General features: G+C 27.0%; 1 long non-coding RNA gene across 1 annotated transcript; it reads left to right on the top strand.

Moving 5' to 3' along the window:
- Positions 1-1,665: 1,665 nt before the first annotated feature.
- LOC113380967 lies at positions 1,666-11,025 on the top strand. The gene is made up of 3 exons (XR_003367497.1): positions 1,666-1,741; positions 3,269-3,310; positions 10,678-11,025. It is a non-coding gene; the product is annotated as an uncharacterized LOC113380967 (long non-coding RNA).
- Positions 11,026-14,858: the final 3,833 nt, after the last annotated feature.

The following is a 14,858-nucleotide window of genomic DNA, read 5'->3' as shown; positions in this document are numbered from 1 at the left end:
TCACACTGATTTTATATTTCAGTATTCCATTTACTGTATTTTTGTTAATTGCACAATGCATACATACAGTATTAAAGCTTCAATAAAATCTAGAAGTGACACTAAATGTTACCTTCTCGTGCTTACTCTGTGGTCAAGCTAAAATTAACATACTTCTGTGAACACGGGAGTGTGTGCTTGACCTGTTTTTGTGCGTCTTTCACACGCACGTCTCTATCAAATGTCTTCCGCAACTTGCGAGATCAAAAAAGCTTAAGGAGTTGATGGATACTTACTGTTGTAAGTAAAAAGTATTATCTTCCATTGAAGGCAATTGAAGAATCCACGAGCTAGTTGGAACCTAACAACAAAAAATTAGATTAATTAAAAGTTTCAATCATTTACTACTACCAATAATTATTTTTTTACTTTCCTTAATAACATACTTGATGTTTTTTATCAATTTTCTGTTCAGTTTCAATGTAGGAATGCGCCCTGCTATGAATCATTTTCTGAACATCCGAATAAAAATATTCCTTTACTAAATATTCAGGAACTCAAAAAAAAGAAAGGCAATGATAACCGATAATTTAAAAGTTTTACTTGACGCATACACGAAGAATTTAATCTTTTGTTTTTCATAATTATTAATTTCGTGATTACACATGATTGATGTTTTGGGTTCTTAATGACTGCGCCAAAAATCTTCAAATGGGCGTGGAACGTCAGGGATATGAATGCAGTAAAGTTTATTAGTATTTAGTTGTTATTATTAATGGATTAAATTATAGCTTTTGGATAATATATTTTGTTAAATATGTATTTTAAGATTTGAATGAGTTAGTACTATTTATTTGAACAGATTTCATAATAAGAAAACATTCTTTTATAATAAGAAATGTAAGGTTGCAACGAAAAATATCACATTGCAATTTTAAACAAAATATCATGTTTCAATATGTAGTTGATAAATTGTTTTGTTTGCATTGTAAGTTTGCATATAACATCAAATATTATGAATCCTAGTAAATACATGGAAATTTTATAAATTGTTAAGACCTGTGTGCGCTCTTATAGAAATACTAGAGTAAAACAATTAATTGTTGTTACCGTTGACTGTATTTTATAGTAAACGCACTTAACCACGAATTACCATACAATTAATCGTTGAAAACCTCGTGTAATTGTATACAAATTCTATAAAAAATGCTATGGTTTTTAATATTTCGACATTTAATTTTACGGTAAGCATATATTCTATTTCATACGTTAATTTTGTTCGGAGAGATGGGTTTTGAAGCTATTCTTCTATTGTTTGCACGTGACAGTATAATGAGACGAAGTATAGTCACATCGAGAATTTAAGTACTCATTTCTATAGGAGCAAATAATTTATGATGTTGTTTTGTTTGTCGTATTATATTTTTCTTTTTTATTCTATATATAAACTCGGTGATGTATGAATTGTGTGTTGAAACAAGTTTAAGAAAAACGATAATATTAGTTTAATCGACCCATGCTTATAAATAAATTACGAGTTGCGATGGTGTTTATCATTGAAGATAATTACTTTGATTATGAATTACAACTATTTATAATTAAATGATTTTAATAAAACAAAAAAATAATATTGTAATAATATTACTCATTATTTTAATAATATTACTAATTATTATTTTTATTGCAGGCGGAAGCTGTAGATGTAGATATAGATGAACTTCTCGATATGGCCAGCGATGAAGTTCGTAAAGCTTACCTCAATGTAAGTTTATTTACTTATCCATTTATATTTTTTTATATTAAAATGCTATTTTACATAATATGGAACTATAAATTTACATATTAATTTAACATTGTGGCAAGCAAATGCTGATATCAAAAAATACTACGAATTAATTATCCTTTACCATATCAATTACATTTTATACTCGCATATAAATTCTACGTGTGGAATTAGTTCTGCGTTCTGTACGATACTTGTACCTTATTAAATGCAATTTTTTTTTGAAAATTGATAGACAATTTGATTTAATATTTTTATTACTTAATATTTATATTATTTATACATTTATTTATATGATTCATCATATACTTTTTCAAAGTTCTGTCGCTTGCGGTATGCATAAATAAACTTTGACGAGATCGAGATATTGTATCAAAGAAGTTCTGTGAATTTTACAAATTCTTTGAAAGCGAACTCCACAAACCGATTATAAATGATAAAAAAAGGAATACAATATTGTTATCGCATTTCCTTCAGATCACCGGAAATATCGACTGTAATCTATAATCGCTATTTGTCATTGTCAAGATTTTGCTTTTTTATACAATTTTTTGACCAGTTTCAAGAACGTCGAGGCTCTGTTGAAATGCAACTAAAAGTTAAATAATAATTAATATTCTTATTTGTTCTCGATGTCCATTAAGATAAAATTTGTACTAGATCAATATTTAATTTTATGTTGTTTCACTTATTTCATTAGTACTCAAGTTAATTGAAAATAATTTATCTATTTTTAATGAAATATAAGTATATTATACTATTTTGAATTATATCTACTAAATATTATTCAAAATAATATAACAATCTTAGAAACTCAATTATGTTTATTTAATTTTTTAATCAAATAAAGCAAAATAATAATAATTAGTTCTGATGTCGATTGTAAATTATGATTGACTTTTTTTAAATTCATTTTTTATAAATAAAAAAAAGTCATGATTGACTTTTAAGAAGCCATATTTTAATTAGCAGTACTTAATAAGTATTTACTTTTAAGTTGCTTCATTTTATTTTCATCGATAATTAACAAAAACGAATTTAAATACATTACATACCATGTATTACTAGTAGCAACGTTTTAGACATTTTTTTTTATGTTATTCACTTTGTTTGCATTTATTTCGTCGAAATGATTTTTAAAACATTATTATTTTTAAATAATTTCATAAATGTTCATATTAGTTCTAACGATAATTATTTAATATTGTAAATTGTGCACTAGACAAGACAAACAAGGGAAAACTTTAAAAGTATTTGAAAGAAAAGTCAATGAAAATTTAATTGATTATTATGGTTTTTTCTAATTTTAATTTATGATGTATTTTTTTATTTATGATTTTATTTTATCTGTGAATCAGAATATGATATGAACTTACATTCTATCATGGTCACTATTACTGATTTTTGTAATTGTGATCAGTATACTTTTTTCACAAGTCTTGAAAAATTTTTTTTATGTTTCCTTTTACCATATCAACAAATATAATATAAAACGAATTATTACAGGAACTGTTAGCCGAGTCTAAGAAACCACAGAAAGAAATAAGCGTGAGTATTATTTTATTATTAATATACAATTTTCTGCTTATTTTCTATAAATTCTCGTTTCTGAGGCCACCTCATTCATATTCCTAATCGCGTTAAACGTTTATTTTTAGACAAATGGATCGTAAAATGGGTCCCATATAGTTCGAAGCCGTAATTTGCATATATAATTTTTTTATGGCACAAAAACTGACTATTGATTAAATCTTAATTTATATACGAGTTTTGATTCTGTATAATAAATTATCTTCGTAATGTAATTGAATATTTCTGTGTCAGAAATTAATATATTTAACTAAATATTTTACTATTCATTTACAATTCTTTTCAATCATAGATTGCAGATTTTATTGTTGAATTTAAATGAACTGTTCTAGATTATTCCTTTAAACATTCCTTTAAATCATTATATAATGTCTTCCATGCATCATGTCTTCAAAAGTAAAATAAAATCAAGTGTGTTAGCAATAAAAATCTGGATTATTCCAGAACCAATATGTATCAATTTATGAAGAATTAGTTTTTATAGAAACTAAAATGTTTTTTTCCAGTATTTACTTCATTTAAGTACTTCGTGTCCTCAAAATACGAAAAATATTTACATAAGTTATATTTATTGATGAAACAAAGCAAAACATGTACACGTAAAATAAATATATTACGTTATTGGCAAACAGCTCTCACGTTATATAATATTTTCCAATCAGTATATCCTGTAAAATATTATTACTGTGTTAACCAAAAAGAGCATAGTATAAATTAGTTTAATTCTATTATTTTAAATGAGAAAAAATTGAACTAATTATAGTAAATAATTTAGCATCATTTAAGCAAAAACGATTTATGCAGATACAATGTAAATTAAATAAAAATGTATTATATAATATATCTGATTCAAAAAATGGACTATCAATAACAAGATTAATGAATTAATGATCCGCATCACTAGAAAGTGCATTAATTCAGTGCTCCTAAATATCAAATGAACAATAAATAATAAATCATCAAATTTATCATTTCTAATGTTGTAAATTATTTTGATAAGTTCACTCTCGTAACGCGAGGAAAGTGAGTACCTATTACTTCAGATTGACGACTTTGTAGAATCGCATTTTTATTATGAGCATTTTTCGTATTTATTAAGAATGCAGAAAATAACAATCCTTTCTATTTTTAACGGTAGTTGAGAACGGCATCTTGCCATATATACCTATATGTCTCGAGTCGAAATATTCGATCGATAATCTCCAATGTCCGAGTTTTAGGGCATTTGGCGCCAACCGTTATTTATCTCGGGCTCGTGGATCCACAGAATTGTGCCAGTATTAAATAAAGCTGTTTTGTTCGATTTTTTTATCTTTTGCACCAGTTACTCAACTTGTGTGCATTATTAAAATGCAATTACCTTGAGGTAATATTGAAAATTTAATTACCTTCAAATAGTATTTTAACGTAATATTTAATTACCTTCAAATAGTATTATTTACACGTGTAGTTGGTAATTAGAAACATTTTTGGGCAAATTATAAGCATCATTATAATCTTATGGTTTCATAATGAGAACATTATTAGTACATGTTACTGATTAATGTTACTAATTAGTTTCTACATACTTACTTTTTAATCTCATATAATACGATTTGTTAACCACTTAGCATGCAGTAATATAGTAATAAAAATAGCAACCACACTTTAACGAATTATTTGTCGTTTACTTTGACAACATTCTGACTGGTGTTCAGAAAAAGCGTAATAATATTATTAGGCTGGAAACTAAGCTAGTGCGGAGAAAATCGGTCATTTTTTTATGGAAGTAAATGACTTCATTCTGAAATGCATTGTCCATTTTGATCACTGACTTTTTATCATACTTCTTCATTACCCCACTTTCATAACTCTTCTAGTTTTGTTTAGCAGAATTATTATTACATAACTGAATCAGGTAAAATTTGACACCATCATATTTTTTTTATTAATTTACCGAGTCTTGTAAAGTTCCAAATTAAAAATAATCATATGGTGTGAGGTCAGGACTATATGATGGATAGATGTGGCAAAACATTCCAACCAATCTCCCAACATCTGCAATCATTTTTGCAGTGTGTCTAAAGATATGTGATGTCAATAATGGAATAAATCACAGTTTTGATTTGTTAATGTAGGCCGTTTTTCTTCCAATATTTCGTTACTTATTCAATATAGACATCAGAATGTATCGTTTGGTTGGATGGTAAGAGGAAAAGTTGATAATTTCTTTGTCATCAACTCCAACTGTACTGCCAGAGCGTTTCTTATTTTTGAGTGAAAAATTACCGAAACCAAACTAATTTTGAGATTGCCATTTTTTTGGCTTCGTTACCATAAATTGCTCAAAACTTTGTGAGTTTAAGATGCCTTTTCAACTTAGCAGAAATAAAAAACCAAAATGTGACAAAAATTTTCATAATTGTCCATTCTCCAACGCTATACAAAAATTAAGCAATCGATCAAAAAATTTTTTTACTTATCAAAATTGTCTACTATTCTTTAGCAAAAAATTGGACTACTTCATCAGTAAACCATCTAAGTTGAAAATCGCACTTACTTAGTTCCCAACTTAATACACAAATGAAGAAATAGCTCAAGAGTTGTATAGCTTAAGATAAAAAGAATCAATTATGTGCATGTGAATTGCATTGGGGTCTATCAGTCTATCAGTCAATTTCTGGGTAGTTCGATTTTCCAGCACAGGCCACACGCACGTTGTACGGTATCATCTAGCAATAGACATAAAACTAAAAGTAACGATGAAAAAATCGCCCATTAAATTGACCGCAGAACACACATTTAAGAAACACAACCGATGCGGTTTAAGTGTCATCAGATCATAGAAACCTGTTTCATTAGTCGCCCGAGCACGCTTTGTTTTCTAGGATGGCGGACTAATATTGATCTAACATCATATTATTTACCATTTAGACATCGCAGCTGGTGGGAAAACCGCAGAAGGAAAATTTTCTAATTTTGATCAAACACCAAAACCAACTAGTGGTGTATGACATCGTGCCTTAAGGCAAATTACTGGAACTTCTCGTACCGTCATTTAAAATCTTTGTACGGTTCCCAAAAAAATTACACAAAATGTGTACACATTATGAAAATCTCTATAAAATATATGAAAATTTGATGTACATATGTCCAATAAACATTTTTGACTGTCAAATGACATTTTTTAACTTATTTTTATTGGGAGTCTATAACCGTTGGGCCTGCCTTCCCAATCAGTTTTTCATCTTTTCAATACAAGTAAAATGTTTTTTGAATTATTAAAATCGGACGCTCCGTTCTCTTAAAAACTGAGTTACCGTTTTTGGCACTTTTTGCCCTTCTTCGGAAAGGCTAGACCTGCCTTTGCCAAAAACTAATCAGCACGTCTCCTTATCAATACGAATCGAATGTTTTTTGAATTATTCAAATGGGTTGATCGGTGTTCTCGAAATTGTCAATGAAAATTTGTATCCGCACACACACACATACATCTATGTTTTCTAAGGTATACCAAAATGTTCAGAAATATCTGAAACTTTTTTCAGTACTACGATTTTGTTTTTACATATATTGAACGAGCAGCAAAAAAAATTCTAATTTTGATCAAACACCAGTACCAAAAAAAATGAAATTGGCTATTTTTAAATAACTTAATAAGTTAACATTAATATTTTAATTAAATATTTTTTGAGCACTATTATTTCGCTTTTACACGATGAACCGACTTATATAAAAAAATCCCTTTTGGCTAAAATTCTACTCGATTCATTCTGCTATAGATATTGCTAAATAATATATGTTTGCAATATTATTTATTAATATTTCAATATAATTTATATAAATTATATTAAATAACTTCAATACATCAACGAAAAGCACATAACTTTTAATTTTTAATTATAATGTAGTTCATGTGATACAAAATTGTTTGAACAATCCATGTTATTTTCTATGTTGCATGTATAATTATGAAAAATCTTGTAAGTAAAAATTCGTTTTTTAATTATCTTGTTTTCATCTTTCGTTCAAGACTATTTTCACTGTTTTGAATGGAACGTATGTAAAATCATTCTTGTGTGAATGAAAAACTTTCCTTTTAGAGCCATTGCTTGTTATAGTAGCATGTATAACAATATAATTACATTTTTGTTTTTTACCATATTTAATAGATAACTACTTTAACGTGCACTTAAATTCACATTAATAAAGTCATTATTAGATTAAAACATTTTTTTTTATTTTTTGTAGGTAATTTCACAGAAACGTTTTGTTAATTAAGTTTAATTATTTTGATCGCATCAACAGAGATATACTTCATATATCCTACTGCACTTTAAAATAGTGAAATAAATTTCAAACACTTGAAATTTTAGCTTTCAAGCCTCATGACATTAAATCTTTGTACTTGCAAGAAATTAGCATTAATGTGTTAATTATTATGCAAGATGAATATATGTATGATCAAGTAAAACAGTGCGTGATTTTTGGAAGTTATTTATTATAAAAATACGCATTAAATGCATTTAAATTTAAATTATAAATAATTTTTACACAAGTTAAGGCCATTTTTAATTATAATCATTATTTCTTACACATTATTACATCTTATTTTGGCTTTTAGATAGTTAAATCTTTTCTTTTTAATTCAACTCTAAAAATTACACCATTTTGCTTCACGCATTTTTATTATTATATGTAATAATTTATAGATTTATATACATAAGTTTGTATATATGTATTTATATTTCTAGAAACTTGTGAATAATCATGTGCCATATGCATAATCATTTTTCACAACAATATATCATTTTTATTATCTTCTGATTTACAGTTAAATCTTACTTATATAAATATTGGTTTATCAGTTGATTATATTTATTGGACCACATAAGACGAACCAGCTTGTAATGAGAGACTTTGTGGCAATATTACATAAAAATTTAGATTTCGATAATTGAGAATATGAAATGATGATGGAGATTGACGATTGATGGATGACACAGTTATTGATAAACTCTTCTTTAAAAGGTCAGAATAGTCTAAACGATTTTATATCGAGATTTTTTCTTAAAATATTACAATTATTCAGTTACTTTTGTTATTTCAATTTGTTGATATGGACTGAGTTTGAAAATCATAGGTAACTAGTAAAATTCATAGTAACATCTACAAATCTACTATGTTTACAAACACTATATTTAAATACTGATTTTTCTGGAATTAATGTATGACACTATCTCTTTTGCTAGAAAAAGCTCAAAACTCATACAAACATTTATATACTTATTATGTTTACAAAATCTTTGGGTCCTACGCTGTCGCATAACAGACAAATGTTATGGCAAGGCCATGTTAAGCTCCAACTTCTATACATTATACTACTGAATCATACTGAATACTGTCAAAATGTCTTCTATTTGCTGTGGATTCAAGCGTTTTACACATAGACTGCAACGTCACCCGTATATTATGAACCTAAGTCAGAAAGACCCTGTTATCTAAAATCGTTTTTTATGACAACCTGACAAAATCGCATGACTTGTGTCAATATTTAGAACTAATTTGTATGGAAAGTTCTTCATAACATAGCCTTGCCATAATATTGATCTGTTATGCGGCAGAATTGGTCCCTATATTTAATTTATTAAGGCAATCGCAATGCACTGGATAGTAGTTCAAATTTTGGAAGCATTTCTTTATGCTAACCCCAATTTAGGAATTCTGGTTCCAATACTCGTTTCTCTATATCTTCTTGAAATCCCACAGCCTAAATAATTCATTTCTCATTCACCTGATATTTTTATCGTTTGTTTATGAAATAAAATTGAGTAAATTAAAATCCAACTGTCTGTTTATTCTCATCATGGGTGTCTCTTGCACACATATTAGCTTATGAATTTATGTCCTCGTTTACCTCATAGCCGGTGTTTCCGCCAATACAAATCAAAATTATGCGTCGCCTTTAGTGTGGCGATTATTGCCGGCAAAAATTAAACACTTTGATCAAGATTTATTTCCAAATGCGGTTTTTGAATAAAATTGGAATTGCTTTATGACGGATGAGAGGATAGTGATCAGATATTCAAAACCGCACATGGGGTACGAAAAAGTTCACACCGGATTTGATTATGGTGCTTTATATGGTTTATATATTATTTTATGTGAAAGGGTTTCCGGCTATGGTAATTTTTGTTGTGTTTGTAAAGCAAAAGTAATGCTATAAATAACTGTATTTATATTCTTAACATAATTTACCTTATAATATTTGTTTTAATGTTATTAATACAATACAATATTCATTCATTAGGAATTTTAGTACATTTTTTAAAGAACGGGTTTTCGAAGTCAATCAATTTTGAAAATTTTAAGATTATAGTTGGACAAAAAGTCTTAATTCTTAAAAACTTAGCGCAATTGTGTCATTATTTTTGACTGTGGTTCTAAAAATGTTATTTACGATTTAGGTTTCAAAATTCAAATGAACAAAAATAATAAGATACTAGTGGGTTGCATGGCATCGTGCCTTAAGGCGAATTGCAGGAACTTCCCGTACCGTAATAAAAAATCTTGGTACAAAACCCAAAAAAAATTACACAAAATATTTATACATTATTAAAATCTCTATAAAATATCTAATAATTTGATGTACATATGTCCAATGAACATTTTTGACTGCCAAATGACATTTTTTTAACTTTTTTATTGAGAGTCCATAACCGCTGAAACTGCCTTCCCAAAATCAGTTATTAATCTTGTCAATACAAGTAAAATGTTTTTTGAATTATTAAAATCGGACGCTCCGTTCTCTTAAAAACTGAGTTACAGTTTTTGGCACTTTTTGCCCCGTATCTTCGGAATGGCTAATCTTGTCTTCGCCTAAAACTAATCAACACGTCTCCTTATCAATACGAATCGAATGTTTTTTGAATTATTGAAAATCGGTTGATCACCAAAGCCCTGGGTTTCATTTTTTTTTCTAGTTTTTCATGACGGTTACAATCAATATTCGCATGATTTTGAATTCTTGGTAGTCTATGTTTATGATGGAAATACGTAGATAAGATGGGAACCCCCCGATTTATGATCAGAACTAAATTTTATATGTGTATTTAAAAAAATAATATTTTTGTAATTTATTACAAAAAAGGCTTTTTATAGCATGTTTTTAGCACAGTTTTTTTTTTCATGTAAAAGTAAATATTTCGAATTACACGTTTTTTTATGGAGTCTATCTTCCGTATAGATAGGTGTAGGAGGATAGGTGTATTTTCCTAGTAACTGATTGAGGTGGCCAAAATGTTCTATCTTAAGAATAAAATTATATATTATTTAATTATTTTCAGAGATTCATCAGCGATCTAATGGATAGAGCGAAGACTTTGTAACTTTTCATCGATCCGTCGTTCACAATTACTCGTTATCATTTCGCGTAGCGTTTAGTGCAACCGGAAAATTATGAAATCCGAAAGAACGGCAACTGGAAATCCGTTCTGGAAAACTCTTGCCAGCCACACACATCTAGAGATTAGTACCCTGTCTATGTTTTGTATAGATAATTAATTTTATTTAATTAAGATTATTTTAGGAATTTATTCAAGATGACGTACTCTATTCACACATTCTTGACATGTTTGACGTGATACATAATTTAGATGCTTATTGTTATAAACATTATCAATTTGATATCGGTACCAGAGAAAATACAATTGTAACGATTTTTTTATTTATTGGTGGTCACGTGTCAATCTTTGATTATGCGTGGCAATCTTATCTAATTATCAAGTACTTTGTCAATATGTACAACACTATTTTAATTTAATTTAAAACATTAAAATGTGTGAAACTTAAACAATTATTCGGTTTCAAAATATAGTATTCACCATCGATTATTTCGAGTTTTTCAAAGATGAATAATACCCAGTATTAAAAAATGGCTATGATATATTATAGCTTATATAATTGCAATAATACACGATTAACAATTTTGTATAATCGATATAATAAATGCTAAAAGTACCCAATGAAATTAAGCCCCTGATAGTAATTTATACTCTCTCATAGATAAAATAATACAGCTTTTATAACAATAAATTTTTCATAACAGTAATTTAGCAATAAAAAAGACGTGTTACAAAAATTTGTAAAATGTAGATGCTTTTATAATTTTTACAAGATTTTTAATCAAGATTGCTCGAATGAAATTTATACCGAATTTTATACTTACCAAAAATACACCAAGCTATGATGATTGTTAGATGTAAGTTTTGAATATTCCCTCTAGCTATAAAGTATCTATAAAGTAGAGACTTGATGATCCGAATATATATTAATCCAAAAACTTACAATTTTTTTAAAAAAAGATGGTATCATCTGAGTCGAACTCGCGCTGCAACACATTTTTTTCTTCCTTTGCGTGATTATTTATTTAAAACTTTATTTGGTTTTCAATTCGGATTATCGAATGCTGTACTTCATATTTTGTTTATGATTTAAGATCTCTGTGTTTTTATTTTACAAGTTCACGATAAGTAATTATTAGTAATCATATATTAAAATTACTATTTCTCTTATATAATTATAATCAATTTTCTATAAGTTTATTATTATTTAACTATTCGACTAAATAATTTCATATCAATAATCGTGTACCTAATTGTAATATTTTAAACTGTATCTATTATAAAAATATCATGTAGAATAATTAGACTTATCATATCAAAATGGCCTATAAATGGCTATAAAATTAAAGCGAATATTTTTAGCTATAGAGGACGTTGCATTCGTCGAAAAACGATTTATTTTTGGGTTTGTGCAAATCATTTTAAATTAATTGATGTTTATAATCCAAATCGTATTCATCACATAAACATTTATTTAGGTTTATCATTTGGAGATACATGTTGCATAATATACATACTAATTTTTCATGGCAGCATAAATGCCTCTGTACTTAAAATTCAAGTTGACTTACTTACTCAATTAATTAATCTAATGTCTACATTGATTAATTAATCATAAAACAGATGTATTAATTAATGTAAATTTATGCCAAAGCTGTTACAGTCAATAATAGTTCTGAAATTATTGAGCATTTACAAATCGACAGCGGAATGTTTTTTATCTTAGTGTAGAAAAATATTAATTATTAAGTTTTGGTTTGATCAGTTTGGTGCTTTTTCATCATATGTATGTATGTGTATAGGTATACCTAATTATTTATGTATATATATACATATATAATATAGCGAATAAATATGCTTAGTGATAAAATACATTTATGGTGATATGTATAATATCCGTTAATATTAATTTTATTTTATTTAATATTAGTGATTTTTTATGATATTTGATGTGTTTGCTCAACTAGCGGTTTTTGATATATCATCATTTTGCTAAAGATAACTATTACGGATGTTTGGAATTTTCAAAATTTTACAGAGAGTTTACTTTTTTGACTTGCAAAATTATATTGGAATTAATAGAGTTTTCTTAGAGTAGGTGCTAAATTTTTAGGTATGCCTAATATTGATTTATAGAAATCATTTATTTATTCAAATTATGACCTTTACCCGAATTTGTAATAAATGTACTACAAACTAAAATAACGTGTTGTAATTTGTGTACGTAAACTATTTTTCGAAAGCTTACAGCATTTGTACCAAGTCAAAACAATATTATGTAAAATTTTGTAAAAATGCTTTTTAATGTTATCAACAGTATAAAGAGCAATTTTAATCATGTTACGTTTGTATATATATATATATATATATATATATATATATATATATATACATGGAACGTTTATGTATTTAAAATTATTACCGCTAATAAGAAGGTGTATTGACAAATCACACAGAGCCTATAATAAATTATGAGATGACGTTATTATTGATATTTTATCAAATAGTGTCAAGTACAACGATTACTCAAGAAATTGACCCTACCCACAATTATAACACTGAAATACAATAATGTCATTATTTGCTTGAAAACGAGATTTATTTACATATAAATTCTACGACGACAACTTTCTTATATAATTCCTAAAATCGAAGCAGTAAAGTGCGTATTTCGCTTGCGTCAGAAGATTGCGAGAGACTTGAATTTAAATTAAAGTTTACAAAGCATTCAAAATTATGGGCTGCTCTATAATTTTTTCAAATGATAAGAGAATTTAATCGAACATTCATGATTTTTTAATGAGCAACTATTCACATGCATTTCATTATATTTTATTTCATTTAAACTTTAATAAATTAAAATAGAAATTAATCTATACAAATTAATCTATATTAATGTTTAAACTAACAATAAGCGGATTTAAAAAAAAATAAGATTATACTATTAGGCCACTTATTAAGTGCGGATTTTGTCTTTGAAAAATCAAAGATATTTTTTTAAGAAAATTTATGATGAAAATGCATTGTCCATTTTCAAAAAAATTCTAGTTTTTATATAAAACTGAAATATGAACAATTTGTCAATATCATTATATTTTTTTTTTAATTTGTGAAGATCGAAACGGAAAGTCATATGGTTTAAGATCAGAACTACATGGTGGATGTAATAATGAAATAAATCACCACTTCAATTTGCCAATTCAGATCCCACTTTTCAACTTTATTGTTTAGTTCTATTAGTTTAATGTAGACATCAGAAATGATTGTTTGATCAATTATTGATCGTATTATTGATAAGTTCAAAGTAGATGATTCTTTTTGATCAACTTCAACTGGACGACATGAGCGTTTTACATCTTTGAGCGAAAATCACCAGAAAGAAATTTGGCAAACCAATTTCGATACTTGTAAGCTTAAGATAAGAAGCCTTTTTACTTTGCAGAAATAAAAAAGCAAAAATAAGACTAAAATTTGATTTGATTTGCCATCTTTCAACGAACCCCAAACGAATTAAAAAAAAATTCTTCATTGCAAGAATATAAATAATTATATTTTTGCATTATTTCTTTATATCAGAATATTAAGTAGAATCTTTTTCTTTAATTTATACTTGTTTAAATTGTGAACTTGCATAAATAAAAATATTTTTTAATGCGGCTCTTACGTACTGTCAATATCTCCGAAATTAGAAATTGCTTCATAAATATTAAATAAATTTTGATTATAACATTCATAATATCAATTTTTCAAAAGGTGTTAGAAATATGCATATTTATGCTATATGATTCATAATTATCAAATCAATTTAGCAATAATATTTTCCATATAAACAGTCAAGTGTTATTGTTCGTAATGATTCACTATTAATTTATTCAATATCTTCATTTTACAAAATTTACAGATTTAAGATTTATGATCAGTCTATGCTAATACAACGGCGAACAGCCTTCATACGCAACGCCAAGGACGCCAGTTCAATCCCCGATAAGCACACACTATTTGAGAACTAGAATATATATATAATATATATATATATATTATATATATTATATATATATATATATAATATGCAAAAAAATACCGGTATACGGATATGCTGAAAATTAAACAAATACTTCCATCAA

Source organism: Ctenocephalides felis, unplaced genomic scaffold, assembly GCF_003426905.1.
Source record: "Ctenocephalides felis isolate EL2017-DRISC unplaced genomic scaffold, ASM342690v1 CF-g0.4_SCAFFOLD_02492, whole genome shotgun sequence".
In the NCBI taxonomy this organism is placed as follows: domain Eukaryota; kingdom Metazoa; phylum Arthropoda; class Insecta; order Siphonaptera; family Pulicidae; genus Ctenocephalides; species Ctenocephalides felis.
The sequence above is the reverse complement of the archived record's forward strand: the minus strand, read 5'-3'. Positions and strand labels throughout refer to the sequence as shown.